This window comes from Lipophrys pholis, assembly GCF_963383615.2.
Source record: "Lipophrys pholis genome assembly, chromosome: 16".
Lineage (NCBI taxonomy): Eukaryota > Metazoa > Chordata > Actinopteri > Blenniiformes > Blenniidae > Lipophrys > Lipophrys pholis.
Genome location: NC_137634.1, coordinates 2,628,658 through 2,640,318, shown reverse-complemented (window position 1 = coordinate 2,640,318; position 11,661 = coordinate 2,628,658).

Sequence of the window (11,661 nt, the reverse complement as noted above, 5' to 3'; positions counted from 1 at the left end):
AATTTAACTCCAGAAGTCTTACAGTAACTTCTGGCTCATTGAATTTTGGCAGTTTTATTGAGTGTGACAGATTTTTCTGTGGGTCGTCTGTTGTCGTCCAACGCTGTGAGATCAAATACCCATACCGACTGTGTCTTTTTCTAGAATCGACATATTAACCTTATGGCTTGTTCACAAAGACTTCCTCTTTATTTTGGACGCAAACCATGTTAGTTTGTTTTATTTAGGACTTGATCAGGATGTGTTGAGACGCTTCATAATAAACTAAACTAATGATTCCTAATATGATCAATCTGCCCTCTGCCAGTCGCTGATCGTCCTGATTCACGGCGGTGCTTTGCTGTGATTGGTCGATCGGGGGACAGGTGATTGGGCTGAGCAACAAGGAGCGTCCCAGTAGCTCGGCCTTGTTTTCTTATCACACGGCTTCAAGGCTGCTGACGGGTTTGCCTCGCCGATTTTAATTTTGGAGTGTTTGGTAAACTCAGTGGCTGAGGACTGGACACTCCTGTGGCCCGCAGAGTCAAAACCTTTGATTTGTTTACTCATTCTGCTCAGGGGGGACATATTGTAACTCAGATCCAGTGATGGGAAATACCAGCACCTGCTGATGTTTGCCTCGATTAGAGTTTCCATTTGAGAATATTTGTTGGCTTGCGACTGATTTGAGCTTGAGTGGACGGAACAGTAATAACTCCTTCATGGAAAACATGTTTGTTTTACTAAACTTTGTTTTGCACAAGCGTTCAGCTTATCTTGTTTTTCCCGCCCAGCTGTTTGTCGTCCAGGTGAAGACGTGTTGCCAGATAACCCTCCTGACCTCCCCGAGCCAATTTTAGCCCCGTCCCTCATGCCTGCCTCTGGTTATTAATTAGCCCGGGGTTGCCGGGCGCAGGCAACGAGAAGGAAAAGCTCACTTAGTCGCAGTGATTTATTAGTTGTTAGGCTGAGCGCTGCCATGTGAGTGACAGAGGTGCCATTCAGGATGAGAACAGAGAACCAGGAGAGCAGACGGGATCCGACTGCTTCAGGAAGTGGGAGGCGGTTTCCTCTTCTGCCATTCAACCGGGGCAGAAATCGCATGATTTACATTTCAGTGCCTCTGCCAAAGGAACGCTGTCGTCATTGGTGCTGCAGGTTCATGCCGCCACGCTGTAAATCACTTCGTATTTATTGCTCCTTTTTAGATTTTTAAGGATGCTCTGGTACCGCTCTGTACTCGCTTAAATGCATCAAGACGCAGGAATCCGAAAGTTCAACTGAAGAGCTTTGTGTTGATGTAATTCCACTAGTAAGCAGAAGTCAAAATCTTGGCCGTACCAGGCTTTATGCTGCATATGCGCCGAGTCATTTAAAAAAATCGATGGTGGATCCATCTTTGTAAATCAGGTTGTGCTTACTCAGATTACCACCTTAATGCACGTGTGGTAATTCCGTTACGATGTTTTCATGACCGTCTCAATAATCGGAGTATTGCCTTACTCGGGTTCTGATCCAATTACTGGAGTGCATGTTGAAGTGGTGAAAACCCCTTTTCGCCTTTCCTGTTCTGCACACAAAGAGAAAGAAAACTAAAGAAAGACAGGCTCAGATTTTTACCTCTGGAACATGAATCAGTGTGAGAAACGTCTGCCGCGACTCGTTCCTGTCCCGGAGGCCGTTTGTGCTGCGGAAGGTGAGGAAAAATGCGAGATTACCCCGAAGATACGCCTCGGTTTCTCTTTGACCAGAGGCCCGCAACAAAGACAAGCTGGACTTTGTAGACTGGATGAAGGGGTCCGTGTTTTGCTGACTCATCTGTTCGCACAGTGTGCGACTGTGGCGCCACGCTGTTCCAGGAAGGAATATGATGGGAAGAGTTTCGAGAACAACAACGCAGCTGTTCATGCGGCCCGAGGAGTTCATAACCCCGGAGGCCCAGAGAGCAGGAGTCTTCCCATCGCATCCTGCCTCTGCACCTCGCCGCCCAGACCCGTCTGAACAGCACAGTCCAAGAAAGACTTTCTCAGCTCGTTCATAGAAACCGGCCGCCGTGGTTTCGCTGTCATCAGAACAACGTTCCAGCGCGACCGTCCACGTAAGAGGAGGTCCAGGCTCAGTTTGGACTCAAATGAAGCGTCAGGTTGGTTCTTCATGAGCGCGACTATCGAAGCGGTTCCCTGATGGTTCCATCTTCTGTGAGGACTCTGCTTGGAGGTTGTATTGATTGATAAGAGGGTCAAGTGGCGAGCACTCTGGCCTCACAGCGAGAAGGTTTTGTGCTTGAGGGGCCCTTCACATTCAGATAGTCCGGGACTCGCTTCACTTGAGTGGGGGAGGAGCCGAGTTCACGTTGACTTTAGAGACCGGATCAAACCGCCTGGAAAACGTCACGCAGTTACACCAGCTGCTGGTTTGGGGGCGCTGTCGCCCGAAAGAAACACTGACCAGAGAGGAAGCAAAGAAGAAACACGGCTCATTGACTGGTCCGAACCGAAAGAGGAAGTCGCGCCACTTTAGCCCGTGGTGGCTAGGCTAGTTAGCTCGAGGCTAATGAGGAGGGGATTTTTCCACCTACAGGCCCAAAACGTGTTTGAGCCCAATTTGTGACCCTCATCTGGACCAAGGTGTGTGTGTGTGTGTGGTTTGTGTGTCTGTGTGATGGATGGGCCACTTGTTGAGGGTGTAATATATATCCTCCCATAGTCCGCTGGAATCGGCTCCGGCTAAAGATTGATGGATCATATACATATATATATATATATATATATATCCGTTTAAAACCAACTGTTACTTTCAATATAAAAGCCCAGCACAGTTTAGTCCTGCCGGGTTTTTACTTTCCTTCCATGCAAGTATTTTTAAAAAAATGATTTCATATTCTATTGTGACTCCATCCGTTGCGCTGAGCAGAAGGTTAAACTCTGGACGGGTCTGCAGTTCATCACAGTACAAACACAGACAGTCAGTCACAGTAACAACTATTAATTAACTACAAACGTGGGGTTTTTTGGCTTGTGGGAGGAAACCTGAGAAAACATGCAAACTCCACTCAGAAAGACGTGAAAACCAGGACTGGTACTTGGTGTGAAGCGGGACCTCGTTTTATTGATCAGTCGTTGTTTTTCTCGCATTTATTTATGTGCTTTATTCATTTAATTGCATTTTTTTTTTCATCCGCAAGTAAAACACTGGAGACAAAGATTACTCAGGAAAAGGCTTGAATAGCAGTAATTCAGAATAAAATCAATAACTGACTGCATTTACAGTCGGCTTGAAGCAAAGCCAAACATTTTTCTAAATAAATAAAAAAAATGACTGATCAATATAATTATAAATTCTGGAGAACCTTCCGAGTTTTATATATTTATTTTAGTGGGTTTAAGAAAATCCTTTAAATGTTCTGGAAATTGTTAGATTTATAAATGGAGAGATTTTGTCACGTTTTTGTAAAAAAAAAAAAAATAAATAAATAAAAAAGGCCACGACAGTTGTCATGATAACTTTTCACTGGGTCAATCACTTTCTGAGGCTCAGTTCTTTAAATTATGGACGGGATTGTTGACACATCCCGTCAATACGATGGCACTGCCTTTGTGAAGCCGCCTTGTGCCTGAACGGTGCTTTATCAATATATTTGTTTTACATATGTTCACTCCAGCATTTAACGTCTCTGTGAGAACCTTTGGCTTTGAGGCCTGTGGTGTTTTAGTGTGTACCCAAACATGCTGATGAGAAACTCATTATCTGTCATTGAATTGTTGCTGCTGATACAAAACCTCCAAGACCAGAGAATAAAGTCCTACAAAGTAACTTTACTTTAATTTAATTCCCTTTTTCTGAAGTTTAATGACTTTATGGTAAGAAGCAATAAATTTGGGGTTTAAAGTTTTATTTTAAAAAGTCCACCTAAAGCTTCATTTTGAAAGTACAGATTGCAAACAGTTCATATTCAAACCTCAGAGAAATAATCATATATTTATTATCCTGGTAGGAGAAAATACTCTAAGCCGTAGTAAATAGTTCTTCTGCACATGCTCAGTTGAGAGACAATAAGAACTGTTTTCCTCTCCTGGTACTTGGTAGTTTTATCTTGACAGTCTCCGTAACGACAATCCAACTTGGTCGTCTGTCCATATCAGTGTTTGTTTACTCCCATCGTTGATGTTTATAGTGTTGTTCTCTGCACGCAGGTGTGTGTGTGTGTGTGTGTGTGTGTGTGTGTGGTTTCACTACAAAAACAACCAACAGCACCAACTAGTGGCCCGACATGCCAACTACATCATTTTCTGCATTTCTGAAATGAAAACACAAAAAAAGTTCCAACGATCTGCACGCCGATGCTTTGGCTAGAATGTCATCACACTGGCAGTCGCACCATGATTTGTCACCGTGTGTTTTTAAAAGTCACGACGGCCGTTTCAGCTTCATCGGCGCGCTCGGAGAGAGCCAGCAGTTTATGAGCCATTAGCGCGAGTTGCTCCGACGAATCGCGTCGAGGGCAGATGGATGCAAAGTGTCATTCAACACTAAGATAATGATGACAGACGATATGCATCATAAGTCAATCATTACTGAATTATTAATGGCGGGAGTCAAGTCTGAGGCATTACCAGTGGAAAGTAACACAGATGTTTGGTGTTCATTGTCTGCAGTGACAGAGTAATACCCAGGGCTGCATTCGCACTTTAAAACCTATTATTACCACGTGGAATTGAAAAGTAGAACAACATGTTGGTCTTTGAACTCGGTGATATTAAAGAGACGCCGCAGCTTCGCACACAAACACACAAACACACACGCCGCATTGGATTCTGGCATAAATGGCCCCCGATGGGTCGGCGATAAAGGAGGTGATGTCACGTCTGTGATGGAGACTGTGTGTCCCTCTACCACTGATCCATTTCTGACACAAAGCAGAGAGAGAACAAAAGAACGGCAGCCTCCAAGAAGGATATCGGTGTTACTTCTTTATTTTTTTTATTTCTTTTATCCTCCCACCTCCACTCATCTTTATATCGGCAGTAAAACTGGTGATGGTGACGGGTCTGCACGTTCTCATGGTGTCTGATTTGCCTGCTGTCCTGTTGCAGTGACGGAGGTGCAGGAGTGAGACTGGAGGCACAGATTCCATGAATTATTAACGGCCTTATAGGAAAAAAAGCGGCAACCGAGACATAGCAGAGATGACAGGTCTCAATGTGTCTCCATATCTTAAAACAGAAATATTATCCCTGGTCTTTACTTTTGATATTATTATAATTTGCAAGCCTTTACTTAACATTCTTTTTTCCCTCTGGGTTGATATGATAGAAGGACCTCGAGGTGTCGTATGTTCAGGTGGAGGAATATCAGAATGATTGGATGATGTTCAGTCAAGTCCTTTTTTCACTTTGATTTTGTTTTAATATTTCAAGGAAATCATTTCTTATTGTTGCTGGTTTATGATCCAGATTTACGATCAATCACTTTATGATCAATGGTTTGACTCATTCTTGTGATTGTCTACACACCGGACTGTATACACGTCATCCGTCATCTAACCAACCTAATTTTGCTCAGTTGTTGCTCATAAATTGATTTTATACATTTTGAATATTGTCACTGCCTTCATACTTCCTCACGTAGTGGCTGATAAGCAACACGTCCAGTAGAGGGCAGTGTATCTATGGTAGTGTAATATAGAAAAACAATGGTGGGAGGCGGCAATTAACTGTTGTCTAAGCCCCGCCCCCGAACACAAAGGAACCAATAGCATTCAACTATTAACTGCCCGGACTCGGGACAGACATTCTCTACTCCGTAAAGTAGCTATAAGTAGTAGCTTAAACTAGCCACCTAGCTTACCTGATGAACACTGATGTTAGCCGCCAATATCAATGCTAGCTAATCAAGTTAGCAGGGTGGCTAAGCGCTAAGCCATATAGCGCATGTTGCGGTGTGTGACAGCTGCCGCGTAAACATGCAGTCAGCTGCAACGGCTTGTCCGAATTAGCAACAGTAACTAAGGGGGGCGGGGCTTAGTCACAGGTCAGTTCTTCGTCCTGATGTACAGGTGAGGTAATGTTGATTTGCTTGTATCCACGCACACATTCACAGTCTTTCCTCAAAAATTACCTGCCATGTCTGTTGTCTTCCAAGTTACGGTTTTCTTCTGGCACATGAGCTGCACTGCACCACACTGCCCCCACAGGTCGTCAGTGGTACTACTCCACTTGTAATGCATCTGTAAGCTCCCTGGAATCAGACCAAACATGTATTTTCTGTTATTCAGCTTCAGGATGTGACTGATTAGTACACCAGTATGAAGATTTTATATGTCAAGTATTTGCCTTCAAAGCTGCTAGTTTGAGTGTCTTAGATCCAGAACCCCGAGTTTCTCACAAAGATTTTTATCGTTGGCGTGTGAACACATCGTTAACCCATTATTTATTTTCTAACTTCTTCATCTCTTTCTATAACTGACAAATTAGCTATACTAAGTTTGCTGAAGTGGTTTAGTGGACATATGAATATGTATAGCTTTTTGCGGGATCTCTCAAATTTGGAAAAATATAAAAATGAATCACAAATGATGCTGCGTTCTTTCCCACTGTGACCATAGTCAACAATAGGTACAGTGCACAGGGAAATAGTGCAAGTTGCTGCCTGTCCATTTTGAAACATAAAAGCATACAGTCATAAAATTTTTTAGATACCATAGTATATTTTCATATTGTCATTTTCTTCCATTTAAAGACATTTTCACAATGTAACAAATGAAATATATGTGATTTTGGTTTCCGTTTTATCAAATGGCATATATTTTTAATCTTCTACGCAAGTAAAAATCTTCCTAAAGTATTCTCCACTAATGAGAGTGGATTGTCTCAGTATTTCAGTGAGTTCTATAAATGGTTAAAGAGAAGTGGTTCTCTCCATGTTTCTCCTCGCAGTACGAATCGTGCTTGTTAATAGGTGACTAAATGAGCTGAATGTGTGATAGTGTCAGCTCCGTCATGAACTGGCTTTTTCCTGATCTCAGTTGGTTTCTGCTCCAGTTCTCAGGAACTCTAAGGTGATTATAGACGACAAATGACTGATGTATGAGGTTTAACTTTACGTTTTGGACATTGTTGACTTGTTCCTGTGCATTTCTTCAGTTTTTGTTAGACGAACTAAGACAAAACCCTCCTCCATCAGTATATATGGAGCTGAAGCCAGTCGTCTGTGGTCTGGATTTATTAAGGATAGTATTCTGCTGATAGGATACCTGTGATTGGCAAAAGGAGCTTTTTTTTTAAACACTCCACTTCCAAAAGTGCTGATCCTTCATTGTGCTTGGGTGGAATCAATTTCCATAAAGTTATTACCTAATTTTTTTTTTTTTATTTCTTTTTTATTGTTTCAGCAATTTTAGAGATGCTGCTGTTGGACGGTTGCCTGCTTGCAGGGTCAAGAGATCATAAGCAATTTGTCTGCCTGTCTCAGAGCCAACGGGAGTTCAGCGTCCTTGTTTGCAGGCGAAAGGGGGTGCAGGGACTTCTTCAGTGTGTGTGTGTGTGTTTGTGTGTGTGTGTGTGTGTGTGTGTGTGTCCTGTGTTTCCAGCCACACAACTGTCTTTATTTATAACCAGTCGAAGCAGCGCGGCTTCTTTAACCACCTCAGCCTCATGGTGGTCACACAAAACCCCAGGGTTTGGTAGGTAGGGGTTCGCGGGGGGCCGAGGTTGGGTGGGGGGGTGTGGGGGTCCTGACCAGAGCTGAGGGGGAACGCTGGGAAATGGCTTCCATACATTTCCTCTTTGACGGCAGTGCGGTGAGGTGCAGCGAGGTTGTCTCGTCAAAAGCTGAGCTGCAGCATGAGGGGTGGGGGTGTAGTTAGAGGAGGAGGAAGAGGAGGAGGAGGAGGAGGAGGAGGAGGAGGAGGAGGAGGGGTGGAGGTGACGGATAATGCAGACACAATGGGCTAAGGCAAACATTAGGAATGAGACAAAGGACGGTCCTCTCAGGTCACGGGGGGGGGGGGGGGGGGGGACGACTCGTCCCATTATCTGGGGGAAGTGATCTTAACTGAGGGACTTTTTAAACCCATTAGCAAATTAGGGCGCTGCGGCGGGGCGCTGCGGCGAGGCGCTGCGGCGAGGCGCTGCGGCGAGGCGCTGCGGCGAGGCGCTGCGGCGAGGCGCTGCGGCGTTTGGGTCATGATCAAAGCCCGGAGGACCGTCGACGGACGGAGGAAAGGCCGCAGAGCGCAGGACGGCCACGGTCACAACAAGGCACAACATGGGGATCGGGCCCGCGAGCCGGCCTGCTATCATGACCATGTCATCATTGCCTCAGACGGGGTGTTTGCTCATGGGAAGAGAAGGACGAGTTGTTTCTCATCTGCACTAAAAACAGCGCCAGCGCCATATGTCAGCGGGTCAACCGCGGGTCCTCGTCCACCATATGCATCCACTCCTGCCTTCAGATCAGCCAATATATTTATATAAGATCGACGCAAGCCGGCCGTTTGCTCTTTCGTCACTTTATTATAGAATCTTTAGAATCCGATTAACATGAAGCTACATTTCTATTTGCTCTTATAAAATTAGATTTCCATTGATGACAGAGTGACATCACCAGCTCCCGATTGGGAGTGAAGCCGAAACGATTAATCGGATCATGAACATGATTCTTCTCAAGCTGAGATTTTCTGACGCCACCTTTAAGAATACGAATCTATTTGATTTTCCTGATTGTCCAGCAATGGAAGAAATTTGTGGGAAAAATCACTTTGGTTGCATCTAATTTATTGGAAAAGCATTTTATGACCCAAAAAAAAATCAATTTAATTGAAAAAGAAAAAAGAAAATAATTAACAGCTGTAATTGGGTAGACTTGTTTGCTTTATTGTTTATTGATTCCAAACCAGTATTAGCTTTCACCTGTTGGGTGTTAATCTAAAATGATCCATCAGACCTCCACAGTCTTTAAAGGCACAATGGTGTTATAAAACAGAAATGTTCATTCTTTCTCAACAAATTTAATATTTTGTTGTGTTTAATAGTCCTTTTCTTTTTCACTATGGAGGATTTTCAGGAGACTAAAACAACACTTTAGGCCGTCCTCTCGAATGTACGGGAAAATCATTTTTCACTCGTGTAAAACGTGTTTAAAATCTGACAACTAATCAATTTATCGGAGAAAGAATTAGCTGATTAATTGCGAGTGTAAAATACGATTGGCTGTCCTAATTGGGCAAACCTTCTTTAAATGAGCTTCTTTATGTTTAAAGCAACAAGCAGAACTATTTCTCTAATCAATCAATAGCTTTTATTAAAAATGCTTAAAATCCCCATAAACTACCACCGATTTACTTATTTTTTCCTGGACTTTAAGTTTTAGACGAGCCAGCCGCTGTGAGCTCACGCGTCCAGGTCAGCTTTTAGCATTTATTTCTTTTATGAGCTAAACAGCCTGTCAAGTTGTGCTCTAATTTATTACTGGAAAACAAGGCCTCAATTACGTGGTAATTACACGCTCCTAAAAGCTACTGCTTAACTGCTGGACGTAAGTAACGTTTACGTTGTTGTCTCTCAGTGAGGCAATTTAATTTACTTTGGGCTCGTTCAGCCGCTGGAAGACGACACGTGAAAACAATTAACCTCTCCGCTCGGAAATGAAGCGAAGATCACGTAAAAAAAAAAGAAAAAAAAGAATAAATAAAAAGCCAGTGAAAGACGAAAGGAAACAACTGTAAAGGAGGAAAACAAACAACTCTATTTTAAGGAAAGAAATGGCTGAAGTGAAGGTTTGTGTGTCCACATGTGGTCGTCCCCACTCTGCATGCGTTTCTCTCCCCTTTTGTATGAAACCCTATGCATGTTTGTGTGACTGAAGGGCCATTATGGGACAGGCTTTTAAGGGAGATCTGGGAAGTGGAAACCTAATACTGCCTGACTGCTGCTCTTGTGTACATGAACCCCACAGCTGCTGGAGAGGGAGAGCGGAGCGAGGGAGGAGGAGGAGGAGGAGGAGGAGGAGGAGGAGAGCTCGGTGTGCTCAGTAATTAGTTGTCTGGTTTTGTATTGACCAGTCTGGTGCTTGGGCCTTGGGGACTGTTAAATTTGCTATTGAAACTGAAAGGATTATGCACCCAAAAGAAATTAAACTGGAGCAATGAATAGATTGTGAGCCACATGGTGGACTACTGGGCTCTTTTTTGTTTTTTTTCTTCTTCCTCCTTGTGTTCCTTCTCCTTCATTCACCCAAAACAGCCGTCAGTTTTTTTTCCTCAGACAAGCTTGTATTTTTCCTGTCAAGGAGCTGCCGTTTTTCACGTTAGAGGGAAATTGAAAAATTCACCACGGGCTCGTGACAGATTTATGTTGCGATAATGACACCCTCGATTTTAAGGCCGACCCATTAAGGAGTGAGCCGTTTCCCCTCCGTCAGACTGTCAAACCTGGAGTCTTGGTTTAACAGCGTTTCTCACAAGAAGGTTGCATTCCGAATATTCTTTCTGCATGTTGGCCGTTTGAAACGTGTGTCACCATGAGAATGTAATGAAACCCGTTTGACATCCAGAGGGGAGAGAGAGAGAGAGACTCGTGTCTCTGTGCAGTCCTGCTGTATTTGTTTATCACGTGTCTGGTCCGGCGCACTGTCCAGGGACGCTGGACTCCCTCCTGAACAGCCTCCAGTCTGGCCAGGCTGCTGCTTCACGGTCCCACAGGATCATTTCTGACTTCAGGCTCTGAGTGAACATGGATGTACAGACAAAAAAAACAACAAAAAAACTTTTTTTTGTTAGATCTATCAAGTGTGAAGATAACTCAGGTCCAATTTGTCCTTTTCCAACTGATGACTGGTATAACTAGTTAACTTTTCTATAGTTTGAGGAGGTTTTACCTTCATACATGTCCTGATAATTTGATTTAGAAAGACCTTTTAAATACCTCTGACTGTGTAGATCAGACTGAACTGTGTGACCGGTGATCAGTAACAGACTGGGGTCGCGCTCAAGTTTTATCTAAACGCATAGGGTTTAGGTTAATGTTGTAAATAGGGAAATGGCTCATTTCTTCATATTTTGGTGCAAAATAAAGAGTCAATGATGTTCCATTGTACAACAATCATAAGGGATTTCCACGAGTTCTCTGTGGTTAATAAAAGCGTCTCGTAACCTTCAGAACAAAAGAAAACTGAAAGTCCAGACATTTCGAATGAATGAAACAAAATCTGTCGGAAATGATCTAAATCCAAATATTCCATTGTTATTCTTCAAATCTGTGTTAGTGACCAAAATATTGAGGCTGTTTTATGGCCCAGGCTTTAAAGACAACATATCTTTATGTCATGAGTGTGTTGTTTACACAATCTGATATCAAACCAAGATCTGAAGAATAATTTTGGTTTCCCATGATGAAAAACAAAATGTAGCTGGTAAAGTTCAACAAGTGAAACCAGAAGGACTCTCGTTGTTTGGACGGACCCCAGGGCTCCAGGTTGTTTACATCATTTCAGAGTATCTACATGTGTTCCGAATGCAGGCAACAGACTTTGGGATACTCCGATAGTGAAGGAGAGTCTCTACAACCCCCCCCGATTCCGAAGATCTCCCTAGGAAAGTGTGGTTTGGACAAATTGGACCGTGACGGGCCGTTACAGTCTTGGTAGTTCTAATAAACCTTTTTACGTCTCGTAGAAGGCTGCGAT